This window comes from Lepidochelys kempii, chromosome 9 (assembly GCF_965140265.1).
Source record: "Lepidochelys kempii isolate rLepKem1 chromosome 9, rLepKem1.hap2, whole genome shotgun sequence".
NCBI classification, from domain to species: domain Eukaryota; kingdom Metazoa; phylum Chordata; order Testudines; family Cheloniidae; genus Lepidochelys; species Lepidochelys kempii.
The window spans coordinates 89,736,832-89,762,976 of NC_133264.1; the positions used below are offsets into that span (position 1 = coordinate 89,736,832).

The 26,145-nt window shown below is 42.4% G+C and overlaps 1 protein-coding gene across 1 annotated transcript in view; it reads left to right on the forward strand.

Annotated features, from left to right (window-relative positions):
• Positions 1–1,122: 1,122 nt before the first annotated feature.
• Positions 1,123–26,145, forward strand: part of KIAA1210 (KIAA1210 ortholog) — a 93,207-nt gene continuing 68,184 nt past the window's right edge. Inside the window, exon 1 of the mRNA XM_073361358.1 lies at positions 1,123–1,242. The gene's annotated coding sequence lies outside the window, so the exon portion shown is untranslated. The remainder of the gene's footprint in view (positions 1,243–26,145) is intronic.

Sequence of the window (26,145 nt, forward strand, 5' to 3'; positions counted from 1 at the left end):
TTCCTTGCTGGAGTTCTTCAAAATAGTTATTGTACCGCATGGTGAAACAGTACATATAAGAATCAAGATCTCAAGTTTATATTATCCCAAGGACACACGTGCTCCAGGTGAGGTGACAAACACAGGAAAAGTTATTAAAAGAGGGAGGTTATTGTACATTTGCAAAGTGAAGAATTCAGAAAGAACCCCTACTCAGGACCTTTGCTTAAGGTCCCAAGCAACACTGAGTTCCATGGAGTGTGTAGGGCTTTTGGGTAGGTGTTTAAAATCAAGTTTCTGGGTAAGCATGAAAGATCCCATGGCATTGTTGGTCAGAGGGGCTTTTCCGTGTGTTCTTAGGCAAAATTGCGCACACACCCCCTGCTGTTGTACATTGTTTTTTGTGCTCCAGTTGTCCACCAGTTTGCTAACCACCACCCCAGAAGTGGCTGCATTTCAACTGCTGATATCTATATATCAAAATTTGTGGGAGACATTCTGGATGACATGCACTATAGACATGAAATTATTGCATGCTTCCAAGGAGTTCACAGCTTATTGCTTGAGAGGACTTTTCCCACCACCTCTTAAAATGTGCTCTTTCATTTGCTGAGACTAATCAACACCCATCAAGCTGCAAGTCCCACTCAAAACAAGCAAACCTGTATAACCCAGCTCTCAGAAGTACCTGGGAGTGGGATTCCTGTTCGCTTTTCTCACCTCATTGGCAGTTTTGCAGGGTTTCAGGTTCTACTGGTCAGATCAGTGGCCTGGGAATCAGGACCCATGGATTTTAGCCCCTCCAGCCCCCCATCACTCCTGGTGTCCCTGCGACAGTCATTCACTTCTCTGTGCTCCAGTGTTACCCCATTGGTGAAAGGGGGGAAATAATAAATACGCTATCCAGGGCCCCTGCCCGAGGGCTGTTGCTGGGGAGAGGGAAGGATTCAGAGCCAGGGGCTGGAGCCATCGGGGAGCGGAAGCAAGGCTGGGGTGGAGCGCAGGGCTGCAGGCAATGGGGGGCCGGGCGGAATCGGGCCTCGCAGAACTTGACTCCACCCGGAGCTGGGAGCCACCTTGGGGAAGCGCCCGGCTCTGCACATGGGCCTGTCTGGGGATCTTCCCGACAGCAGTCCGCTCTCCAGACGCTGCCCCGCCCGCTAGGCTGGGGAGGCCACTGGGCGGCGACTGGCCGCTCCGGCGGCGCGGAGCGCACGGAGCCCCGGCAGAGGGAAGCGCCGGACGCGCCTAGGGTCCCCGCCTGTGAGTAGGGGCTGCGGGTCCCAGCGGGCGCGGGCGGCGGCGGCGGCGGCGGGGGGGGGGGGGGGGAAGCCGGGCTGGCCGGGATGCCAAGCCCCGTGCGGGGCGCTCTCCTGCTGGGGTAGGGGCTGAGCGCAGGAGCCCTGCGGAGGGACCGTGCCCCAGCCTGCGCTCTGCCCCCGGCTTCGGGGTGCGGTGCTGGGGGGAGCCGGGCGCTCCCACCCAGGGACCCTGCACCGGGGGGAGAGGCCGGCGCCTCGGAGCCTGTGCCGGCTTCAGGTCGGGTCTTGGGGGGGGGCCCTCGCCAGGCCAGAGGTGAGGAGCTCGGCGCGTGTACAGCCCCCAGGTGGGGGCTTGGGAGCCGGGGGGGGCATTGGGAATGGGGGTCCCCCAGTTCGGGGGGGCGGAGGCAGGCGCTGGGGTGAGCCTGTGAGGGGCACCGTGGACTCCCCGTTGCCAGCTGGGTCGCTGGTTCTTTCCTCACCCCGGTGCCTTTTGCATTTAATCTTTGCTGCCAGGGTTAATGCAGCCGGTGCTGCCAGTGCTCAGGATGTCAAAAGGCTCCCTATGTCTATTTTAAGTGTCTAGGGAGGCGGAGAGATTAGAGCTGGAGGCCACTGACACCGAAAGGCTCGGTACCATCCGCCCTCTGATTTCCTGGTAGAGCTGAGTGTGTGTGAGTGCATCCCACTGCTCCTCTCCGCGGGATACTCCTAATTTTAAAGCACCCTTTGTTTGAGCCAAGGAACATCTTTAGCCATCTGAAACCCATGGTACAGGCTCAGCAAATCTGTTCAGTAACAAGCTGCCAGAGGACAACAAACCTAAATACTCAAACCAAAGGAGCAGAGAACAATGGAGAAAAAAGTTCCTGATATTCTAGCTGACTAGCACTCATTTCCCTCTCTAGCCCTCCTGGTCCAATGTATGACTATGCCTTTATTATAGGGTCGGTCCTCAGGCTGGTTTTGTTCAATATCTTCATTAACGATCTGGAGGATAGCCTGGATTGCACCCTGGGCAACTTTGCAGATGACACTAAACTGGGAGGAGAGGTAGATACACTGGAGGGCAGGGATAGGATACAGGGGGACCTACACAAATTAGAGGATTGGGCCAAAAGAAATCTGATGAGGTTCAACAAGGACAAGTGCAGAGTCCTGCACTTAGGACATAAGAATCCCATGCACCGCTACAGACTAGGGACCGAATGGCTCGGCAGCAGTTCTGCAGAAAAGACCTAGGGGTTACAGTGGACGAGAAGCTGGATATGAGTCAACAGTGTGCCCTTGTTGCCAAGAAGGCCAATGGCATTTTGGGATGTATAAGTAGGGGTATTGCAAGCAGATCGAGAGACGTGATCATTCCCCTCTAATCGACATTGGTGAGGCCTCATCTGGAGTACTATGTCCAGTTTTGGGCCCCACACTACAAGAAAGATGTGGAAAAATTGGAAAACGTCCAGCGGAGGGCAACAAAAATGATTAGGGGACTGGAACACATGACTTATGAGGAGAGGCTGAGGGAACTGGGATTGTTTAGTCTACGGAAGAGAAGAATGAGGGGGGATTTGATAGCTGCTTTCAACTACCTGAAAGGGGGTTCCAAAGAGGATGGATCTAGACTGTTCTCAGTGGTAGCAGATGACAGAACAAGGAGTAATGGTCTCAAGTTGCAGTGGGGGAGGTTTAGGTTGGATATTAGGAAAAACTTTTTCACTAGGAGGGTGGTGAAGCACTGGAATGTGTCACCTAGGGAGGTGGTGGAATCTCCTTCCTTAGAAGTTTTTAAGGTCAGGCTTGACAAAGCCCTGGCTGGGATGATGTAGTTGGGGATTGGTCCTGCTTTGAGCAGGGGGTTGGACTGGATGACCTCCTGAGGTCCCTTCCAACCCTGATATTCTATGATTCTAGTTTCAGAGTAGCAGCTGTGTTAGTCTGTATTTGCAAAAAGAAAAGGTGTACTTGTGGCACCTTAGAGACTGACCAATTTATTTGAGCATAAGCTTTCGTGAGCTACAGCTCACTTCATCGGATGCTGTAGCTCACGAAAGCTTATGCTCAAATAAATTGGTTAATCTCTAAGGTGCCACAAGTCCTCCTTTTCTTTTTATGATTCTAGTACAGTTCTTTCTAGCCACTATTAAGTTGTCTGTAGGCCACATCCCTGCACGCACTTATACATGTGCTTAATTTTACATAGGAGAGTAGTCCATTGAAGTCAATGGAATTACTCACATGTGCCAAGTTACTTTCAGACAGAAGTGTCTGCAGAATTGGGGCCAGAGTTTGGATCTAAAGTTGACATATCCATAGTATTTAGGGAAAAATTAGCATTTTACTAAATTCAAAGGAAAAAAAGTTAAAGAAATAATAAAAAGTCTTGACGAGTGATATTGCGGAAGTTGCATGTATGCATATCACACTTAACTTGCATGTGTGGTATGTTACTTTCCTTACTGATTCAGAGCTCAATTATGCAGTATGTACAGAATGGCTGCAATATCAGGCCCATAAGTGAACACCAAAATGGGTTCATCAATGCACACCTTATAATACCCACATGAAATCAGACAGTCTTACAGCCCACACAAGGAAATTGGTGGGTTTGCTCTACCCACTTCTTAGCAAAGATTTAACAGTAGGCCACTGTAGTGAGGCTTCTATTAAGCCTGTTCTACTAAAATTTTACTTTGTTAATTTATACCACAGAACACTAATGTTTAAATGTGATGAAGTAAAATAAATAATTAAAATTAAATGACATTTTGTCAAATAAATAAAGTACATCCTTGGTTATATTCATTGCTCATGTACTGTATTGGTTAGTGTCTTCCTGTCATTCATGTGAATTACTGAGTTTTTATCATATGTAAAACTGGCACCATCTTTCTCAGAATATTGTTTCATGTGTCTTTGAGTCAGCTCTTTGTACTTTATGCTCTAAACCAGTGTTTAACTTATGTTAGCCCCACAGGGCCAACATGCTTACTGGGGAATGAGCTGGATTTTATTCTGCCTCATGCATCATCAATAATATTGTCCATTAAATCCCAAGTGTGTAATCTTTAATACTGTGCTATAATACACAGAAGGAACCCAACTTGACTTTCAGGTCTCAGGATGGGTTTGCCACACAGACGTTAAGAAAAATCCTCTCATCTTGTAAACTGAACAAATGATCTGTAATCACAAGTGCTAGGGAACCACATCTACTGTGCCATTTGTTTAAGCATCACTTTTCTGATGCGATCCCCAGTTTAAGAGCTTGCTCCTTGCTAACCACCCATCCTGTGAGTTAGTCCTTATTCATGCAAATAGTTTTATTGATTTCAATTGGGAATGCTTGTGTGAATAAGAATTACTCATGTGAGACAGATTTCTTAGGAGCATGCCCTACACATGCACCATGTGCATGTACCTGGGTAGCAAGGTGCACACAGTCTTCCTCAGTATGGCCCTACTTCACCCAACAAATCATTCCCTCTACGTAATCCTGTGTAGTCACACCATTTTCCTTAAAGGTAGGCCTTGAAGAAGTGCAACAGCCCTGACAGCCATTCTGATGAGTCCCAATGTTGCTTAGGTGCTGATCTTGTTAAGACCTGGGTGTGGGTGAACCCCTGTATACCCACATGGAGTGCCATGATGACAATGGAGCTCTGCATTAGCTCACTGCAGAACTGGGGCCTTATTAGTTTTGAAGGTGGTACACAGTTTTGGACTGTGGGAGGGAGGAAACTCATTTACATAAACTGCTCCCCCTGGGCAGCCTTGCAGTCCCCTGCTGTGGCTTTTGTGGCTTTCTTTTTGATCTTTGATATCTGCCTGCTATCGCCTTGGCATGTGAAGCTTCTATAGTTTGCATGCCTTAGAAGCAGCAGGTTCTGCTAGAGGGGGCTTTTAAGTAATGCCATTTAAAGCATTAAAATTGCTTTTCTGATATTTGCAGGGCCAGCTTCAGATACTCATGATTTCCACTCTCTCCACTGCAGCAGCCCCCCCCGAAAAGCATGTAATAATACCTTTGTATGCATGCAGGTGACGTGTTATATTATAGGAAATGTGGATATATAGGTGCTATTGCTGCAAAATTCATACAATGAAAAACAAATGGTCACACATGACTGAAACCACTTTCTGTGAGTGGGTGTTTCTGTCAGCAAGATGCGGCTTGATTATTATTATTATTATTATTTTTTGCATAACACTATACAATGTGCACTGTTGGGACTATTGTTGAACCAAATACCTTACTTTGGGCTTGAGCCTGAAAGGTGCTGAGTACATGAGTAGTTCCATTGACGTCAGTGAAATTGCTCATATGCCTAAAGTTAAGTACATGTTCAATGCTGTGCAACATCAGGTCAGAGTCCTCAGCTCTTTGCAAGATTGAGCCCCTAAATATTTGATCAAAAAGACCACATCCTCACAGACTGGGTATGAAGTTAAATCCTGGTGTAGGATTCGAACCCATAACTCTTTAGCCCTCAATTGTGCCCTCAATTCTGATTTACTTAGGTGCTGACCAACTCCCACCTTATTTACTTAGGTGGGAGTTGCTCAGCACCTCCTTAACTTGGGCTTTATATATGCATAATGTAAATGTATGTACAACACATATATATTAACAGTACAGTGCAGATTGCACTCTGATTTTCACTATGTAACTAAATTTTAATTAGATGCTCCAGCAGCAGAGACTAAATATCTTCATGTGTTTATCACTATACGGGTTGAAAATGAGATGTTTTTCTCCACTGTCGTTTGCTTGAGTTTTCATTCTAATGCTCAGTGAAATTTTGTTAAAACCAAATGTCTAAGATTCCTAGATGCCCAGTGCAGATTTGATTACACAAACATTACTTGTAATTTGGGACCTATAATACAGTCTTTTTAGCCATTGCCACATATTGTGCAATCAATATCCACTCTTCCCAGTCTCTCTGGGATCCAGTAGTCATGATAAATTAATTTTGCTGTCTTAGTGTAAGCCTCAGGACTTCAGAAGATTTACTAGTGCTAGTGCAAATATTACCACAGACTTCAGATTCAAAATTAATGTTTGTCTGTTCTCCAAATTTGTCTTAATTTATCAGTTGGTATATTTGCTGCAGACAAAATATACCTACCAAAGGGCTGTTTAGCCTCTTCATTTACCAAGAAGAGGGTGGGGAGACAGGGAGGAAAGAAATGAAGAATGATCCTGCATTCAGAACCCTTGTTATTGATACAAGAAAAGTCCGCTTATTTGGAATGTTTCGCAATTAGATGATGCTGACAGATGAAAATGTCAAGATCATGAATAACTGTTGAAGAAAGGGTTAGAATGTTACTTAATTCTGAACAATGGAGAAAATGAAGATGCACTGAACAGTATTTGTCTCATTCTCATTACATGATTATTCTGGATGGATTCTATGGGAGAAAGTCTAATATGTTTGGTGCTAACAAATAAACATTCTTGCATCTATAATCAATACTGCATAATCTTTGCTGTAATTCCTCTAAGCCTTCCGGTCAGGATTTTTCATCCGTATTGCTGAATCATTTTAAAATAGTTTTAAAATGAAACTAAAGAAAATGAACAGAGGCCCAGCGAGTGTTTTTCTGAGGATTTTCATTAATCTTTGGCTTTATACTACAGCCTGTGTTTACCATGTGGTTGGTTTCAAAATCTGTAGTTATATAATGTGAACATCAAGCTGTGTAATGACAACTCAAACATAGGAGTGTGACCAGCGTCCACGTTATACACTCTATCGTGCACAGTGGGCCACCAGTGTTATCCTGAATCATGCGTGCACACAGTTGTTAATTCTGAAATAATTTTCAAACGCAATGCCAATGACACAAGCATAGACCTCATTTGAAACTGATCAGTGACTTCAAAAGTAATTAGAACAATTTGCATAAGGGCTTGTTATTTACCATCTGTTTTAATTGGAAAGCAGTTTTTCCAATAAGACTCTAACAAGTTACTGTGTCTTATTTAAGACCAATCTACAGTGCAATTTAAACAGAGAGACAAATAAGTTTGTCTTGATCTGGGAAGGTTTATCGCCACACCTTTTGCTGATAACTTGTATATGCAATAGAATGAGTGCTACAGGTTACAACTGGAAAATACCTCCTCACGTAGCTGCAGATGAGATATGTAATTAACTCCAATAACAGGAACTATTTTAAACAATATTACTCAGTGTTGCCAATGCCTACAGTGTTATCACTTGTCTCATGATAATTGGTGTTTTTCTTAAAGCCTCAGCTCTTGGAGTCAAGGGATTATGTCAGGTTTCAGAGTAACAGCCCTGTTAGTCTGTATTCGCAAAAAGAAAAGGAGGACTTGTGGCACCTTAGAGACTAACCAATTTATTAGAGCATAAGCTTTCGTGAGCTACAGCTCACTTCTTCAGATGCATATCGTGGAAACTGCAGCAGGCTTTATATATACACAGAGAATATGAAACAATACCTATTCCCACCCCACTGTCCTGCTGGTAATAGCTTATCTAAAGTGATTTCCAGCACAAATCCAGGTTTTCTCACCCTCCACCCCCCCACACAAATTCACTCTCCTGCTGGTGATAGCCCATCCAAAGTGATAACTCTTTACACAATGTGCATGACAATTAAGCTGGGCTATTTCCTGCATAAATCCAGGTTCTCACATCCCCCCCACCCCCATACACACACAAACTCACTCTCCTGCTGGTAATAGCTCATCCAAACTGACCACTCTTCAAGTTAAAATCCAAGTTAAACCAGAACATCTGGGGGGGGGGGGTAGGAAAAAACAAGAGGAAACAGGCTACCTTGCATAATGACTTAGCCACTCCAAGTCTCTATTTAAGCCTAAATTAATAGTATCCAATTTGCAAATGAATTCCAATTCAGCAGTTTCTCGTTGGAGTCTGGATTTGAAGTTTTTTTGTTTTAAGATAGCGACCTTCATGTCTGTGATCGCGTGACCAGAGAGATTGAAGTGTTCTCCGACTGGTTTATGAATGTTATAATTCTTGACATCTGATTTGTGTCCATTTATTCTTTTACGTAGAGACTGTCCAGTTTGACCAATGTACATGGCAGAGGGGCATTGCTGGCACATGATGGCATATATCACATTGGTGGATGTGCAGGTGAACGAGCCTCTGATAGTGTGGCTGATGTTATTAGGCCCTGTGATGGTGTCCCCTGAATAGATATGTGGGCACAGTTGGCAACGGGCTTTGTTGCAAGGATAAGTTCCTGGGTTAGTGGTTCTGTTGTGTGGTATGTGGTTGTTGGTGAGTATTTGCTTCAGGTTGCGGGGCTGTCTGTAGGCAAGGACTGGCCTGTCTCCCAAGATTTGTGAGAGTGTTGGGTCATCCTTTAGGATAGGTTGTAGATCCTTAATAATGCGTTGGAGGGGTTTTAGTTGGGGGCTGAAGGTGACGGCTAGTGGCGTTCTGTTATTTTCTTTGTTAGGCCTGTCCTGTAGTAGGTAACTTCTGGGAACTCTTCTGGCTCTATCAATCTGTTTCTTTACTTCTGCAGGTGGGTATTGTAGTTGTAAGAAAGCTTGACAGAGATCTTGTAGGTGTTTGTCTCTGTCTGAGGGGTTGGAGCAAATGCGGTTGTATCGCAGAGCTTGGCTGTAGACGATGGATCGTGTGGTGTGGTCAGGGTGAAAGCTGGAGGCATGCAGGTAGGAATAGCGGTCAGTAGGTTTCCGGTATAGGGTGGTGTTTATGTGACCATTGTTTATTAGCACTGTAGTGTCCAGGAAGTGGATCTCTTGTGTGGACTGGACCAGGCTGAGGTTGGTGGTGGGATGGAAATTGTTGAAATCATGGTGGAATTCCTCAAGGGCTTCTTTTCCATGGGTCCAGATGATGAAGATGTCATCAATATAGCGCAAGTAGAGTAGGGGCTTTAGGGGACGAGAGCTGAGGAAGCGTTGTTCTAAATCAGCCATAAAAATGTTGGCATACTGTGGGGCCATGCGGGTACCCATAGCAGTGCCGCTGATCTGAAGGTATACATTGTCCCCAAATGTGAAGTAGTTATGGGTAAGGACAAAGTCACAAAGTTCAGCCACCAGGTTAGCCGTGACATTATCGGGGATAGTGTTCTTGACGGCTTGTAGTCCATCTTTGTGTGGAATGTTGGTGTAGAGGGCTTCTACATCCATAGTGGCCAGGATGGTGTTATCAGGAAGATCACCGATGGATTGTAGTTTCCTCAGGAAGTCAGTGGTGTCTCGAAGGTAGCTGGGAGTGCTGGTAGCGTAGGGCCTGAGGAGGGAGTCTACATAGCCAGACAATCCTGCTGTCAGGGTGCCAATGCCTGAGATGATGGGGCGCCCAGGATTTCCAGGTTTATGGATCTTGGGTAGTAGATAGAATATCCCAGGTCGGGGTTCCAGGGGTGTGTCTGTGCGGATTTGATCTTGTGCTTTTTCAGGAAGTTTCTTGAGCAAATGCTGTAGTTGCTTTTGGTAACTCTCAGTGGGATCAGAGGGTAATGGCTTGTAGAAACTCATGTTGGAGAGCTGCCGAGCAGCCTCTTGTTCATATTCCGACCTATTCATGACGACAACAGCACCTATTGGAATTCATTTGCAAATTGGATACTATTAATTTAGGCTTAAATAGAGACTTGGAGTGGCTAAGTCATTATGCAAGGTAGCCTGTTTCCTCTTGTTTTTTCCTACCCCCCCCCCCCAGATGTTCTGGTTTAACTTGGATTTTAACTTGAAGAGTGGTCAGTTTGGATGAGCTATTACCAGCAGGAGAGTGAGTTTGTGTGTGTATGGGGGTGGGGGGGATGTGAGAACCTGGATTTATGCAGGAAATAGCCCAGCTTAATTGTCATGCACATTGTGTAAAGAGTTATCACTTTGGATGGGCTATCACCAGCAGGAGAGTGAATTTGTGTGGGGGGGTGGAGGGTGAGAAAACCTGGATTTGTGCTGGAAATCACTTTAGATAAGCTATTACCAGCAGGACAGTGGGGTGGGAATAGGTATTGTTTCATATTCTCTGTGTATATATAAAGCCTGCTGCAGTTTCCACGATATGCATCTGAAGAAGTGAGCTGTAGCTCACAAAAGCTTATGCTCTAATAAAAGGGATTATGTGACAATCAGAGCTTTCATTAAAAACAAAAATATCTAAGTTTCTACCTTTGTGGAGAAAGACTTGAAAATCTGAACTGAACGTACCCTCCCAAGGGCTCAGAAACTAGAAGACAAATATCACCCCCATATTATTTTTTGGTTTAAAAATCATGAGTTGTTTTAATCTCATAATTTTATTGAAGCCTAATTCATGATTTTTAAAGGTTTAGGGTTGGCAGTAGTGCTCCCTAGTGCTTTGGCAGTTTACAATAACATGGAGCTAATTTCACAGCCTCTTTATAAGAAGCTTCTTAACCCTTCAAAAGAAAAATGGAAGCTAGTGCAGGTGGGTTTATTTTTCTGATGGCTTTGACCGCACCCCCACAGCTGATCTCATCTGGGCTATTTACTGTTGAGTTATACAACAAGCACTGCTCTCACAAAGCCATTTTCTGTAACTACCAGATTTGCATATCTGGATCTATTAATTATTTCTCTCTACTGCAATATATATCTCATTTCAGTTTGATTAAAATTTACTAATAAATGGAGGCTACCATAATTCATAGGAGTTGGTTCGATATTATTGCCTGTGTTTGCTGGAAAAGTTGACATAGCATTGGTTGAAAGTAGACTATCTCCATAAAATCAGTTTTTCCACTGCAGTTGTCCTTTAGAAGAATGTCCTGATGTTCCATTGATTTAAGTGACCCCTGCTAGCAGTGAAGGGGTTAATCCTGTTGACTAACTCTGCCCTTATTTATTTTACCAATTTGTGTTCTATTGAATGACTAGGCTGCTTTTAAAACACTTTCAGCTTCCCTAAGAGAGTTAGATGCAGCCCCTTCTGTGTAAGTAAGGAGCTTTGTCCAGTGTTACACCATGGGGCTAGGAGTCAAGCAATCTGGTCTCTTTTCCCAGCCCTGCTGCTGACTTCCTGTGTGACTTGAAGCAAATCACACAGGGCCTGCTACTTTTCCCAGTGACGTGGGTCAGGTACTGATTGTACCCAGTAGATTGCAGGTCAGGCTCTGTCCCAGATGTGGACTCCCCACAGAGCTTCCATTCCAGAAAGATGCATGAGATGTTCACTCTAAGATCCTTTAATGCACTGCCCAGGTATGGCTGATCTGGTCTCAGATAAGGTAAATTACACACAGAGCACCAGGTAGCTGCTGAACAGTATCATACAGTTTAGCATTTAATTACAAAGTCAGTGGGAGTTTTACCTCTGTGACTCAGGATTAGAGCTGAGTGAAGAATGATTTTTCAATTTGTTAGCCAAACTAAACCGGGAGAAAAATTAGTTGTAGGAAATGAAATATTTTTGGCTTTTCTCACTGAAATAAAAAAACAGAAAAGAAGTGCTTCCATCCCAAACAAAATTTTTAGTTCTACCCAAAATGAGAACATTTTGTTTGGCTGAAAAGATATTTTGAGTTTAGTTTAGTTTCCAGTGTTTTTTTGTTGTTGTTGTTTTTAAATACATCTAGGCAATTTTCTAACATAACTCTGCAATTTGAAAAGAAAGTTGAAATGTTTCATTTAGAAAAGGCTGAATTAAAGTGTTTTGACTTCTTAAAAATAATGTTTTTCAGTGAATAAACCATCTGTTTGCAAAGCTTTGCCAGGTCCCCTTAGAATACCCATCTGTAAGCCCAGAGGCATCCCACTGCCTGAGAGGCTTAAGGGGGACAGGTTCTCCCACCCCTGTTTTTAATAAGCACTTTGACCTTTTCAAAGTAGAGGCAGGTGTTAGGTATTCCCAAGTCAGATCCTACCCCATGCCCACATCTCATTGTTTTTTTGGGGGGTAGGCTCCCCTACCTTTCTGGGAGAAGGGGTTCAGTATCATCGTTGTAGCTGTGTTGATCCCAGGATATTAGAGGGACAAGGTGGGTGAGATAATATCTTTTACTGGCCCAACTTCTGTTGGTGAAAGAGACAAGCTTTCAAGCTACACAGAGCTCTTCTTCTGGGTGATTGTGAAGTGCTCTGAGAGTCTCCTTTTAAAGAAGCTCTAGTAGTGCAAAGTTATGAATATAATTATCCGGGAACATGTACCAAACTGGGGAGTGAATGGTGCTTTCTTGATTTCATTCTTGGTTCTCCAGCTACAGTACATGTTATATTCAAGTCTGGCATGAATTGATTTAACATGTTAGGGCACCACATGGGACACTGTGGATTTGTCTAGCTTATCCTTCAAATCTCAGTTTAAAAAAAAGAGATAGAACCATGATATACAGAGAGTGGGATATGAAAAACCTCCTGTCCATTAGATCAGTGGTTCTCCACGTGTACCCATGGTGGTACGCTAAGGTCTTCCAGGGAGTACATCAACTCATCTAGCTATTTACCTAATTTTACCACAGGTTACTTAAAAAGCACTAGTGAAGTCAGTACAAACTAAAATGTCATACGGTCAATGATTTGTTTATACTGCTCTATATACACTGAAATGTAAGTACAATATGTACATTCCAATTGATTTATAATTATATGGTGGTAATGAGAAAGTAAGTAATTTTTCAGTAATAGTATGCTGTGACACTTTTGTGTTTTTATGTCTGAGTTTGTAAGCAAGTAATTTCTAAGTTAAGTGTACAGAAGACAAATCAGACTCCTGAAAGGGGTACAGTAGGTTGGAAAGGTTGAGAGCCACTGCATTAGGTCAACAGAAGGTTAATAAGATCAACAGAAGATACTACATAGTAACTGCCTTATGACAGCACTTATGAAAGCCTTTTGTAAACATCCTCCAGACTTTGACTTCAAAAGAGTTAAGAAAGACCTTGTCTACAGACTTCCGCTCTGCACCTGGGCTTTAAAGTCTGCCCCCTATAACTGCCCCCAGTGTCCGGTCCTTCTTTTTGAAAATAACATAGCAACCCAACATTAGAGACTGGAATTCAAAATCTCAGCACAACACCTTGGCCAACTGCACCGTGTTCTTCCTCACCTCTGTGTTTCTTCAGTATAGGAACAATAATTATACAAGAAGTGGAGGAATGTTAAACCATTTATACATGTATTACTAACTGCCAGTATATGTTTCTTTAAGGGTTTATGTTTCAGTACCAATTTCCTTTGTTGGAATTCATCTTTTGTGCTTTCTTACCTTACCATTGTGATGACTGAAGAGTGGATTTAATGAATGTTAGACCCCCAAGGCTGCTGGCTAGTGGGTTCTTCAATAATTAAAAACAATAGCTTATTAGGGAAGAAAATACATTAAAAATGTTAAGGTTCTTATTGTAAATCAGCTTAAAGCAAAGGAAATCTGAGTTTTATCTCTGAAATTCTTGCTTTAGCTGATTTGTCAAGTCTGTAGAATTAAGTTAATCTAATTAAAAAGATAATATCAAAATATAAGCAATGTAACAACCATCTTAATTAGAGAGATGATGAGACAGAAGGAGAGCAAGCCTGCTATTGCTATAGTATGGGTCTAAAGAATCTGCATTAGAAGTTATACCACACCCACTTTTGTGCATGTGAGTGGGGTTAGAAAAGTGACTAATGAAAAACAGCATACTCTCACTCACCAGATCTCACCCCTCTGTGTATAAGAGTCATATATGCTGACTTTTTACTTCTGCTATCAGAAAAATCTCAGTTTGACTTTCAGTTAACAGGGCTAGCAGATAGGCAGGAAAGCATTTTTACATATAGAGAGAGTTAATTAGAAAGACAATAAACTGCAACTTTTAACACTTTAGCAGGGTTGCTTTTTCAGAGTGGAATCAAACTTTAGCTTTGTAAGAACTCAGACCATGTTGTCATTGTATGTGGTGTGCAGCGTTGTTAGTCCGTAACACTCTTCCATTGTATTTCCCTGGGGCGACTGTAATAATGTTTTCTGTTATATTTGGCAATAATCTATCAATTCATAGTGACAATACTATGCACAGTCCTGGGAAAAGGCTGGTACTGTTGCTGCTCCAAAAGACTCATTAATTTTAATACTTAGTTTCATTTGTCTCAGTGAAATCTTGACCCTTACCCATTATGTGCAAATAGTACAATATGGAATATTGTGATACCGAAGGTAACAAACTATAAAAGTCCTTCCATAATTTAACTCGGCAGTTGTATCTTTTGGTTGCTTTAAAATATTAGAAGGGCCTGGAATTCAAATGATATGTTAAAGGCCTTTAAAACATTAAGGACTGTCTAAGAATTTTCCTGGTGTGGGGGGAACTCTCAGCTGGGGGCAGAACCAGTACACCTGGTTCTTGCACCACTCCCCACACCTGGCCTCCAAGTAATGGTATCAGTACTTTGCTCTGGCTTATCCCCAGGTGGTATATAGTTCCTCGGGGACCATTGCCAGCTGGCACAAATTACAGCAGCTCCCAGGCTACTCTAACCAATGCAGAAAAGATTTGCCTTGAGCATATGATCCCCTCTCTCACTGCACCAAATGGAAACTTCTTGTGAGAGAGAATCTGGGCCTACCTGCTTTAATGGGACCTAATAACCTGAAGGAGATAGAGGAAGACTCTCTAGTTAAATATGATGACACTAAAAACTCCTCTTATTCTTATTTTCCTGTTACTCTAAGTTTATAGTTGACTGGTATCTCTCTGTATGGAAGTTACTTTATTAAATCTAGTAGCAGAAAAGAATCTGTAGCTAAAATCAGTGTATCTGCATCAAAAGTTAATCATATTACCAGGACTAACAAAGTTAAGCTGATTCCTGTGCATGCAGGGTGAAATTCACTCCAAGAGAGCTTGAGCAAGGCTCTAAGCATCAATTAAGCCCCACATTAAGACAACTGAGATACTAAAAGCAATGGGCACCTAATTAGAGTGATTTTGATTGAAATCCTTTACATGCAACACAACTTCTCTGATCAGTAGCGAGGATCTCATTTCAGCAAGGTACTTAACCACATGCCTAGCTCCAACATGTGTAGCCCTATTGAAATCAGAGGGTACTGCTCGCTGAATGGGTGCCCAAATTTGCTAAATAGTTCTAGGCTTTAAAATGCTGCTGAAGTTTGTATCTTTCCTGCAATTGGAAATGTAGTAGATTATTTTGTCTTCCCTTTTCTGTGGGAACAATGCCAACATATTTAAGAGATGGTTGGGAACAAACTGCTGATCTTTACAGATTCCCAGAAATGGAATTTGACTAGTCCAGTGTGGTGCTGTGTGAGAACCTGCATGAAGTTACTTCTGTACAAGGTATGTTTTGTTATATAATGATTTCAGAACTCTTGACTCAAGGGGACACATCCTCAGATGAAGCAAATTGGTGAAGCTTCATTGAGTATAATTTAACTCGGCAGTTTGGTTGACTTCATTGGTGCTATCACAGTTCTTCTTTCATATGGCTGGTGTAGAGAATCAACTGCAATTTCACCTGAAGTTGATTGAGCCAAATGGCTACATCAGGAGTAGCAGAATTTATTGCAGTAAATGCCGCCTCCTTATTTATAAAATGGGCAGTAGATAGCCACGCTGCGGAGTCCTTGATTTTCCATTTGTACATTATATACCTGCATCTACCATGGCTGGTTCGAATTCAGTTCCAAGTTGACCAAGATGACTGTGGAAGGTCAAACCCAGAAACCTTCTGCATGGGATCTGGCACAAGGTGCTTATTTTTTTAAGTTTTTTGTTTAGCCTAATCTGCTTTCCAAGCCTCGTTCTGATCATAGCCTGATTGCGTGAGTCTAAACAAATGTTCCCAGAAAGGCTTGCGGGACTTACAATGTTGCAGGGAGGGGGAGCGTTGTCAAGGCCTTGGTGAATAGGAAGACCTCTGTTTTCACAGGTTGGCTGAGCTTTGCAGAATGTTGCAGCAGTTCGGCGTATCGGTGGGGGAGCAATAGTAGACAGGACAGGTAGCCAGGGTGTTAGAGTCGACTTAAGGGTTCCTGCGATGCAGCACATCACTGTATTTAGCTGGGTATCCACAAGTCGTGTGTGGCTGCATCTGCTCCATACCAGTGCACAATATTCAGCTACTGAAAATACAAGTGCTATTGCAGATGTTTGCAATGCTGATACACCCCAGGTTGTACCTGCTAGTTTCTGGATTATGTTGGCTCCTGTTTTTATCTTTCCAGCTACCTTCTCAAGATGATCATGGAAGGAGAGGGTGCGGTCGAGTTTCACTCTGAGATATGTTGGAGTGTAATCGTGTTGCACATTTTTACCACAGAAAGCAACTTTCAGTGCAGTTTTGGCACTCTTATCATCAAGATGAAATGCGCTTACTATTGTTTTTCCAGGGTTTGGTTTGAGCCTTCGTTTCTGGAAATATTGTTCCATATTTTGGAGGCCCTCAGTGAATGCTTTTTCAATGTCATGGAGGTTTGATGCTTGGATTGCCATGGCAAGATCATCTGCCTATCCAAATTTTCATGATTTAGTTGGAGGCATGTCACTTATGTAAATATTAAAAAGGGTTGGCACAAGTACAGAGCCTTGTGGTAGTCCATTGTTTATGATATGGGCTACCACATCGCACATCACTCGGCGATCTCCCAGTCATCAGAGCAGCAACTCAACAAATTATTACACTTTCACCAGCTGAAGATCTGGTTTATGGACATAAATCTTTCTATCTTACATATTTATAGAGTACTCATTTTTATAGCATCTCAGTGGTACGTATACCTTTCTGACTGATTGCTTTTATAGATGTAGGCATAATGGAAGGGGAGGGTGAGAGACAGCTGTGGTCTGAGCACAGACCTGGAAATCGGGAATTCCTTACCATTCCCTTCCTGAAACAGATGTTGGAAAAGTCACTGAATTACTTTTCCTCCATTTTCCCGTCTGTAACAGTGGTAAGGAGTAACCATATATATCACATGGTGGTTGTAGAAATTAATGCTTGTAAAACACTCTGAAGGTATAAAATGCTGCATCAGTGCGAGGTACCATTGTTACCCTGTACACTTTATTTATTTTGCAATTTATAGTATGGGCCAAATGCTACATCTCTGAGCATGTCTAGAAGAAGTGAAATAAAGAAAACAAGATATTGACCAACATCAACTAATTTGATATCGATTTCAACTAGATGCAAAGGTGTGATTTTTACTTCTCTGTTTCCTTCCTTTTCTCAGTGCAATAAAGCCTGACAGAGGAGACTTTCTGGGAACTTATTGCTCTTCTGAGGCAGTCAGTGCTCACTTTATATTCAGCCTTGTGTTTTCAGGCACTGGAGTTAGACAGCCTTTCCCCAGAATTGCACTTCCCTGTCTTCCTGTATTATGGCTTAAATCAATGGCCAGCGAGGTGTTACTTGAGACATGACCTTCACCTTTGAATTTGTTTTTCTTCAGTTAATATCTAGGGTGTTGATGGTTATAAGGAAATTCCAGACACGTGAGGGGGATTCTCCTCTTACTCAAACTGGTGCAAATCAAGAGTAATTCCACTGAAGCCAAAGGAGCTATATTGGTCAGAAACTACTGTGAGAGAAGCATGCCCATTAAACTTCACATGGTCTTTTATAGAAAGAAAAGGAGGACTTGTGGCACCTTAGATGTCCGATGAAGTGAGCTATAGCTCATGAAAGCTTATGCTTAAATAAATTTGTTAATCTCTAAGGTGCCACAAGTCCTCCTTTTCTTTTTGCGAATACAGACTAACACGGCTGCTACTCTGAAATGGTCTTTTATGGTATTGCTAATACTTGCACAGGCATTAGTAGCATACAGGGCCTGATCCAACGCACAGTGGGCATTGGATCTGCCCCTAGAAGTGGAATGGAGAAAAAAGGGGTACATAGAAAACTTACCTTATTCACACCCTTACCAACAGAGTTGAGCCAGGTTAACCCCCAGTGTAGACAGCAGGAGGTCAACAGAAGAATTCTTCCATTGATGCAGCTACCACCTCTTGGGGAGGTGCGTTACCTATGATGACAGGAGAACCCTTCCTGTTGCTGTAGTAAACATCTACACCAAAGCACTCAGGTAGAGGCATTTGGACCATGCCACTGCTCTATTGCGTTCTCACATTTTCTTGCAGATGGGCTTAAATTGTGTTTGACTGGACACCAAGGAGAGAGAGTTGTGTTGTTACAACTTAGTGGTTTTTTAACATATTTTCTTAAGTCAGTGTTGTAGGTGTAGAAATAAAGCTGCTTTGTTCAGATTCTGCCTTACATATCTTCAAACAAAAGAACCATAGTTTCCTAATCTATAACATAGAGACTGTGCTCGTATTTTTACAGGAAATACCTGTCTCTTATACTGTCTCAAAAAGAAATCCACTTTTCATCAAGATCCATTAAAATCTTGCATTTTGGGATTTACAATCTTTGTGTGAAAAACAGATTTCAGAAATGTAGCATTTCCTCATATTAGGACCTTGGTATTTTCCCCAGAAATAAGTCACATTTTTATACATGAATGAATATTGCATCATTTATCCTTGTAAATTAATAAAATCCTAATCAATCTACTATATATAGTACACATGCTTGCATATATTGTATGGAGATTAATGCAGTGTTACACTGAGGTCCAAAGCTATGTCTCTGATCTGGTTGCAAATCTAAGGGAAATTACCTGTTGAATGACACGTGGCATGACCTTTAAATCCAAATGCTCCAGGAAGAGTTCACGTCTGTCTGCTCATGCATTGAGAAGACCCAGAATATACAGGATAGATTCAGTATGTTCTCGAATATATTTTAACAATCAGTGATAATCTGGATAGGACATACTGAACTTTATCTCAAATTCCTTGATATAAGTAGTGTATTCTATGGTATGTTCTGTAGCTAGCCACAGAAGATGATTCATGCTTGGAAATATCAACTCCTGGCACCAAATAATATTTTCCTTTTTCTTCTTTTTAAATATCTTTGGTATTGAAGGAGCTTGTCTTACACAGACTCCTGCAACAGGGGAGTAACTGAAAAGACATCTTGCACAGAGAGTAAAAAGGAGTGCAATTAGATCAACAGACTCCAAAGTCAGTATTTTAAAAAATTCCCCAGGCTCATGAATAAAGAGCAGATACAGTCTAAGAGACTCAGTTCTGTATTTTCAGGGACAGGATTTGATCCTGTTTTTTTTTTTCCTCTAAAATTAAGCACAGATGGATGTCCTAGTATGTAAACTATGAAAGGCAGAAATCCTCTTATCTCCACTTGCTTGTTCTTGTTTATTTTTTTCCCCAGAACATTGTACTTTATTCCAATCCTGTTTCTTTAAAGCTCTGATGCTGCAGCCTGTAAAAGTGATGCCTGCTCAGCAGTCTCGGTAGTAATGAAGGGGTTTCACGGAAAATGCCTAAGCCCAGCTCATTTGGCAGCAAGGGAATCTCGCTGTTGGATCTGTTCCTACTTCAAGAAGATGTTTCCTCAGTCATGTTTTTGTGAACATACAGCTAAACAATCCGGGCTGCAAATGCAAAGAGAATAGTGCCATGATTTATGGAGAAAGTGATTTCCAAGGTTTGATCCGCACAAGTTTCCTTACATTATATTGGAAAGGATATTCTATATGCAACTCAACTGGAAAGTCACATTTTAATAAATATTTTGGCAAGACCAAGAGTGTGAAATCCTGCCTGAGTGTGAGGAGGATCTCCCCTCTGCTAGTAGAAAATATGATAATGCTCAATTCATGGAGGCTGGATTGCCTTGTGGTTAAGGTACAGGATGAGACTTGGGGACTTGGATTCAAAAAAGACCTTGCTCTTCCATAAATGCCTCATTGGCAAGTCACTATGATTTTTCAGAGATGTTGAAGTTGATGGAAACAGCAGATGTTCAACAACTTTGAAAACCAAGCCATAAACTTTTTTGTGCCTCATTTTTTGCAGCTCTCTAAAAGGTGATGGTATAGAGCTAAATGATCTGAAGTTTATAAAGCACTTTGAGATCCTTAGTGGAAGGTGTTATAGAAGTGTGAAGTTTTGTTTGGTGCTCAGATATTCTGGTGATGCAAACATTAGAAATGGATATAGATTTCATATATATGGCTGCTAACATTTTTTTGCTGTAGTCTCACAATAGCAAAACTTAAAGGAAAAAAGTCACGATATGATTTATTTTTTCTTGACTGGGGAGGAAATATAACGGGGGAGCAAGAACTAGCTAGTAAATAATGTTCGCCCCAAGGACTGTATAGGTTACCTATGGCAATCACATGGGTAAACCCTGCACAGATCTTTGCAGAAGAGAGGTTAAGGCTAAAAATGAGAGAGACCAAAAGTCTGCCCTTTTAATGAGAAGCCATTCCAGAGATCCTAAAATATACTTAGAAGCAGAAATGTTAAGCCCTGAGGATGAATGCTGGTTTGTTATAAGATTTCTATTCCTCCCCCAGAATTGCTCAATGTAAAATTCACGTGACATTTTGGCCCTCTGTACTAGGAAAAAAAATAAATACCCCCCCCCCCCAAACAAAAAACCCAATGTTTAAAACAGTTGTGAAACATGGTTGTGGTCCAGCTGTGTTTGGAATATCTTCTTGTGGATTTTTTTTTTTTTTTTTAGAAGTTCTAACTATGTGAAGGATTTTTTTTTTTTAAAATCCTGGTTCAATAGAGACTTGGCTGCCAGGGGCTGCAAAAAAAATGCACTACTTAAGTTGGATGTGAAACATATTTCTGATTCTTGGCTGTATTTGCGGCTTCTAACACCTCTGCTGTAGGCGGATGCACTGGGTGGGAGGTGACTGTGGAACTATGCCAGTGTGTCTAGCTCTTTTTGGGTTCCCCTATTGCATTTCCTGGTGCTGTATGATCTCTGAATTTGAAGAGGCTTCTACTGTGTGTACACTGATGTGTACAGATGTCTGGAAAAAAATCTCTGATTTCAGATCTTACTTTTTAATGTAAGACATTTCTCTGTAATCCCAGATGAGAAAGATGGGCTGGTGAGTAACTGGGCTCTGCCTGGACATGCCTGCCTCATTCCCTGTGGGTTTGTGCAGAAGTTAAGAAATTCCAAAGTAAACTTTACCTTTGATTCCCCAGTGATGCTCCTCCGTGCTGAGGCAACACCTCTCTTTAAATGAGCTATGACTCAGCAACTTGCCACTTGGACTCCTTGCTCTGCTTTCACATGCAGCAGGGAAACAATGCACTGATAGATTTGGGTGCCCAATGTCCGTCTCAGCTCGACCGGTGATGCTTCGGTGTCAGGCCATAGAGGATCAGCAGCAGCGAATGTGAGCCATGTCAGCTGTTACTTCAATTAAACACAATGCATGCAAACTATCTTGAGATGATGGGGAAAGTTTATGCTTGAGTCAGCAAAGCCAAGGTACTTCAGAGTCGAGTGGAGTTAAAATGAACCTGGACTGGAACACTGCAGCTAAACCCAACCCACAAACCTTGGGGAAATGCAGATTTGAGTCTTAACCCTAAAACTGGGCACCCCCACTTCCCCCGCCAGCTTTCATAAACCCTGTCAACACTGCAGAGATCTGCACGCTGCTGTTGTTTTGGCTAGTACAGTGCTCCCATGTGGCCAAGTGCTGAGATTTTGTGTGTCTTCCATATGTTTTAAGGCTTGCTTAATTATTGGAGGGTGAGTGATCCATTGGTAGACTACTTGACTTATTGTTGGGTACCCTAACCTCAGCACAGCCACTGATTTTGCCATGTGGCCTTGGGCATGTAACTTAACCTATCTGTGCCTCAGTTTCCCCATTTTAGAATAGGAATGATGATGTTTACCAGCATTTGTAAAATGCTTTCATGTCTATTGCTGAAAAACTTAATATGGGGGTCTCTAAGTGCTACTCAGCACAAATGATAAAGAATAATAGCAGTAAGTAGTGAGTACTCTTTAAAAAGAAAAGGGTTTTACAGACATTGATCCATATATGTGTATAAAATGTCACCTTTTGGAAACTGGACTATAATTTGCCTAAATAAAAACCAGCAGATGTAGATTTTTGTATTAAAATAAGTAACTTCAAGGCAACAACAAAAGTATAGAAACACATATTTTCCTGGGGGAAAAGCTCATCTCTTGGGAGGAAAGGTGAGAGGGAATCTATTTCATATTAACAAAGTCTGATGCATTGAGGATTATCGGCCCAATTCTGTACCTACTAAATGAATGGATTTTTGCTATTGAGATCACTGGGAGCAGAATTGGGCCCTGCTGCTGGATTCTGTCATGTTTTTTTGAAGTGCAATTCAAATTTCTGATGGGGTTTCCTTCTTTTCTTATAAATATTGCAGTTGGCAGCTTCTCCAGAACTGAATGCCAGACAGATTTAGGACCAGATCCTACTTCCAAGGCTTCATAGGGTAAACGAGTCATAAAGTTTCATAGTAATCTCTGGGAATTCCTTTTTGGGTGGTTGCTACTCAATAGCGGGAGTTCTGATTTCAGCATTCTTTCTGTTGGCTTTCTATGTTGGGTGGAGACTCTCTGTCTCTAGCCAACTCTTGTTTGTTTGAACTAGGAGTTCAGCATGGAATCATCTTGACAAATACATTAATTCAGTACAATGATTAAACTCCTTAGGTTACAAATGTAAGTGGTAGTGGGTGGGTGTATGTTCTGCTTCTTAGCATCTTCCCAATGACTGGAAGCGTCTATCTGCTGAGCTTGGGTTTGATTTTCAATTCTGTTATGAATAATACTCAATTCTGCTGCAGGTAGCATCTTTCCCAGTTCTCGTAAATGGATTTCATGCTATCACAGTGGGATTGGAGTGTGTGTATGATTTTTATGATTCAGTTCCTATAGTAATGTTTGTTCATCTATTATTTAACATTTGTATACAGTGACTTTGTCCTGGAGAAGAGATGGAGACTGCCAGGAAACAATGCCCCTGTGACCAAGTCGGTCCTGGGTTACGTGCATATATACCCTTTACTTGGTGCATGGTGCTTTACAGAGAATGAAGATATGGGGCTTGATTCCTAAATACATTCAATGGAGTTGCACAATCATTAAACTGGTGTAACAGAGTGGGATATTGGGCCCATGGTCCCTATCCCAATGGACTTCCAATCTGGGTATATTTGTCAGCTCTCTTAAATTTGAGGGTGTGTTTTTTTTGTTTTGTTTTGTTTTTTCCTTCCCCGAGTGTCACAATAAATTTTGCTTCTCTCCACTTCAATGTTTCCCCTTCTAGAGAGACTGGTCCACCATAGATCTATTCTTGCCTGGCCCTATTCTCAAGGGAAATGCCTCAGGGAATCCTGTCTTACAGCACTGCCACCCCCAAGCATTCAAACACCACAAATCAGGCCTTTCAAAATCACGAGTGAGGGAAAAAATAAATGTGCCGTTCTCTATTTGCTTTCTGGCTTTTGATCCTTTGGTCATATTTTAATTCTTTTCTGTGCAACCACGAGGGCTACTAATTTATTGTAATAAATTAAAAATACAAAACAAAGATTATCTCCTAATCCCATGACTCCAGGAGCTAGGTCTTTAAGAAAAACATCAACTATCATGAGATTTGTGATAAAATTGCAAGAGACAGCGACATTGCTCTACTGATACAAATATGCATTATGCAAAGAGCGTCGTACATGTTAAAGGGCCCAGTTCTGCCCTCAGAAACACTCCCACACTCCTGTTAACTTCAAGTGGCATTGGGCAAGTATAATTAAGGGTGGACGTTAGTCCAAACATAGTTGTTATTGTGGTGACTTGTCACAACATCACCCTTTATGTCCACTCTTTTGAGATTGAAGTCCTAGCTCTGCTGAAATCAATGGCAAAACTCCCACTGTCTTTAACAGATCCAGGGTTTCTCCTTTAATGGCTCCAACAAGTCTGTTCTGTGGCTGGCTGCTGAGATTCCCCGAGCATGGGAATTTTAGGAGGTGATATGCTTAGGCAATACTTGCCCTTTGATCTCTTTGCACCTGCTCTTACATCAACATCTGGGTGAACCCGAACTTAGTAAATGGAGGGAATTCTTCAAGACTCTGAGAGACCTACCTAATTTGCATATAAATCTAATTACTATTTAATGTTGGAAATAGGGTAACTGTATGCATTTATCTGCTTGAACCTGCATCATCCCTGATGGATGAAACTGCTTGTTGTTTGAGTTCTCTGGCAATAAAAGGCAGTCATTACTAAACTTTGTCCTCCCTCCGTGGTGACGGGGGAGGATGACACTTGGCTATGTTTTAGGACTTGGTAGGTTGCAATTTATTTATTTATGTCTTCAGATTTATAACATGGACACTCTGAGGCCCTTCTTCTGCTCAGGGTGTCTATGCCAGAAATTAACATCGCAACATAAATAAAGGACTGCTCATAAATATGTCTACCTCAGCCCCCTCTTCCCCCTCCCTCCCCCCTTCCTCAGAAGCACTGGAGAAAAGAGGGAAAAAAAGACAGGCTTTGACTTGTGCCTGAAAAGTTAACAAATGTGGGGAAGTGATGGAGGGAACGTGTTCCAAAACTGAGGACCCATCGGAGAGAAGGCTGTCATTTACACTGATGGAGTTCCAACTTGAACAGCCCTGCTGATCGCTGCATCAGTATGGAAGCTGTGGGAGAGGTGTCTCTCAAACATCAAGATCCCAAACAGTTTAGGGCTTTATAGCTAAAAACCAACCCTCTGAATTTCAGCTAGAAGCTTATTGGGAGCCAGTGCAGATCATGTAGCACTGGCCTAATATGTTTCCAATATGCAACTCCCCTTATTAAGCAGGCTGCTGCATTCAGTACCAACTGCAGCTTCTGAGTGGTATACTTCTCTATAGATCACATTACACCCAGTCTATATGTGAGGTGTCAAAGGTATGTGTAATCAAGTCAAGGCCCACATTGGAAGAGATGGTCGCACTTGTTTTGCCAGGCACATATGGGGGGAAAGTGCTGGTTGCCACAACCACCACCTGGATTCCATGACAAGTCCAAGACCCATCGGCACGCTCCAGCTGTGCCCTGTCTTACTAATGGTGGACATGCTCCTTTAATGAGGGGTGGGGATATACCTTCTGTCCACTCTTCCATTTGCTTCTCATAGCCAACAACATCTGAGTCTTGCCAGGACTGAATCACAGCCAGCCAGCTCTCATCCAAACCGCAAATTAATCCAAGCACTGGATAGTTAAATTAATTGCTCTAGCTGGGTCAGGTACGATGGAGACATCAAGCTGAATGTTGTGTAACCACTTTAGCCACCGGGTAGAGCAAAAGAGGTAGCAGTATGGATCCCTGCGGGCCCCAGAGCAGAGGAGCAATTGTCCACGACTACCCTTTGGGTTATCGGGGAGGGATAGCTCAGTGGTTTGAGCCTTGGCCTGCTAAACCCAGGGTTGTGAGCTCAATGCTTGAGGGGGCCATTTAGGGATCTGGGGCAAAAATTGGGGATTGGTCCTGCTTTGAGCAGGGGGTTGGACTAGATGACCTCCTGAGGTCCCTTCCAGCCCTGATATTCTATGATCTCAAAAGACTGGAATAGAGCCACTCAAGAGCAGCTTAGTTCACCCTGCTAGGGTCTACAATTGAATCACATGGTCAGTGGTGCCTAAGGCTGCTGACAGATCTAAAAGAATCCATGTAGCCCGCTTTGTGCAATCCTACAGTGAGCCTTGCAGAAAGATAGAAACTTGGAACCTAATAAAATAGGTATCTCTAATATAATGCAGATGGGACTGAAAGCAAGACATTTTTCTGGATAACATGATCACAGTTGTTACTGCATTTTGCATCTGAACAGTGACTTTTGTAATCAAAAAAACTTTTGAATGTTTTAGAGACAGGGAGATTTAGTCTGAGTTCTATAGTCCAGCTGTGTCACTGACATGCTTACTGTGTCTGAGTTTGGGCAAGTTGCTTAACCTCTGCACCTCAGCTTCCCAGTTTGAATACTGGGGAAAATGG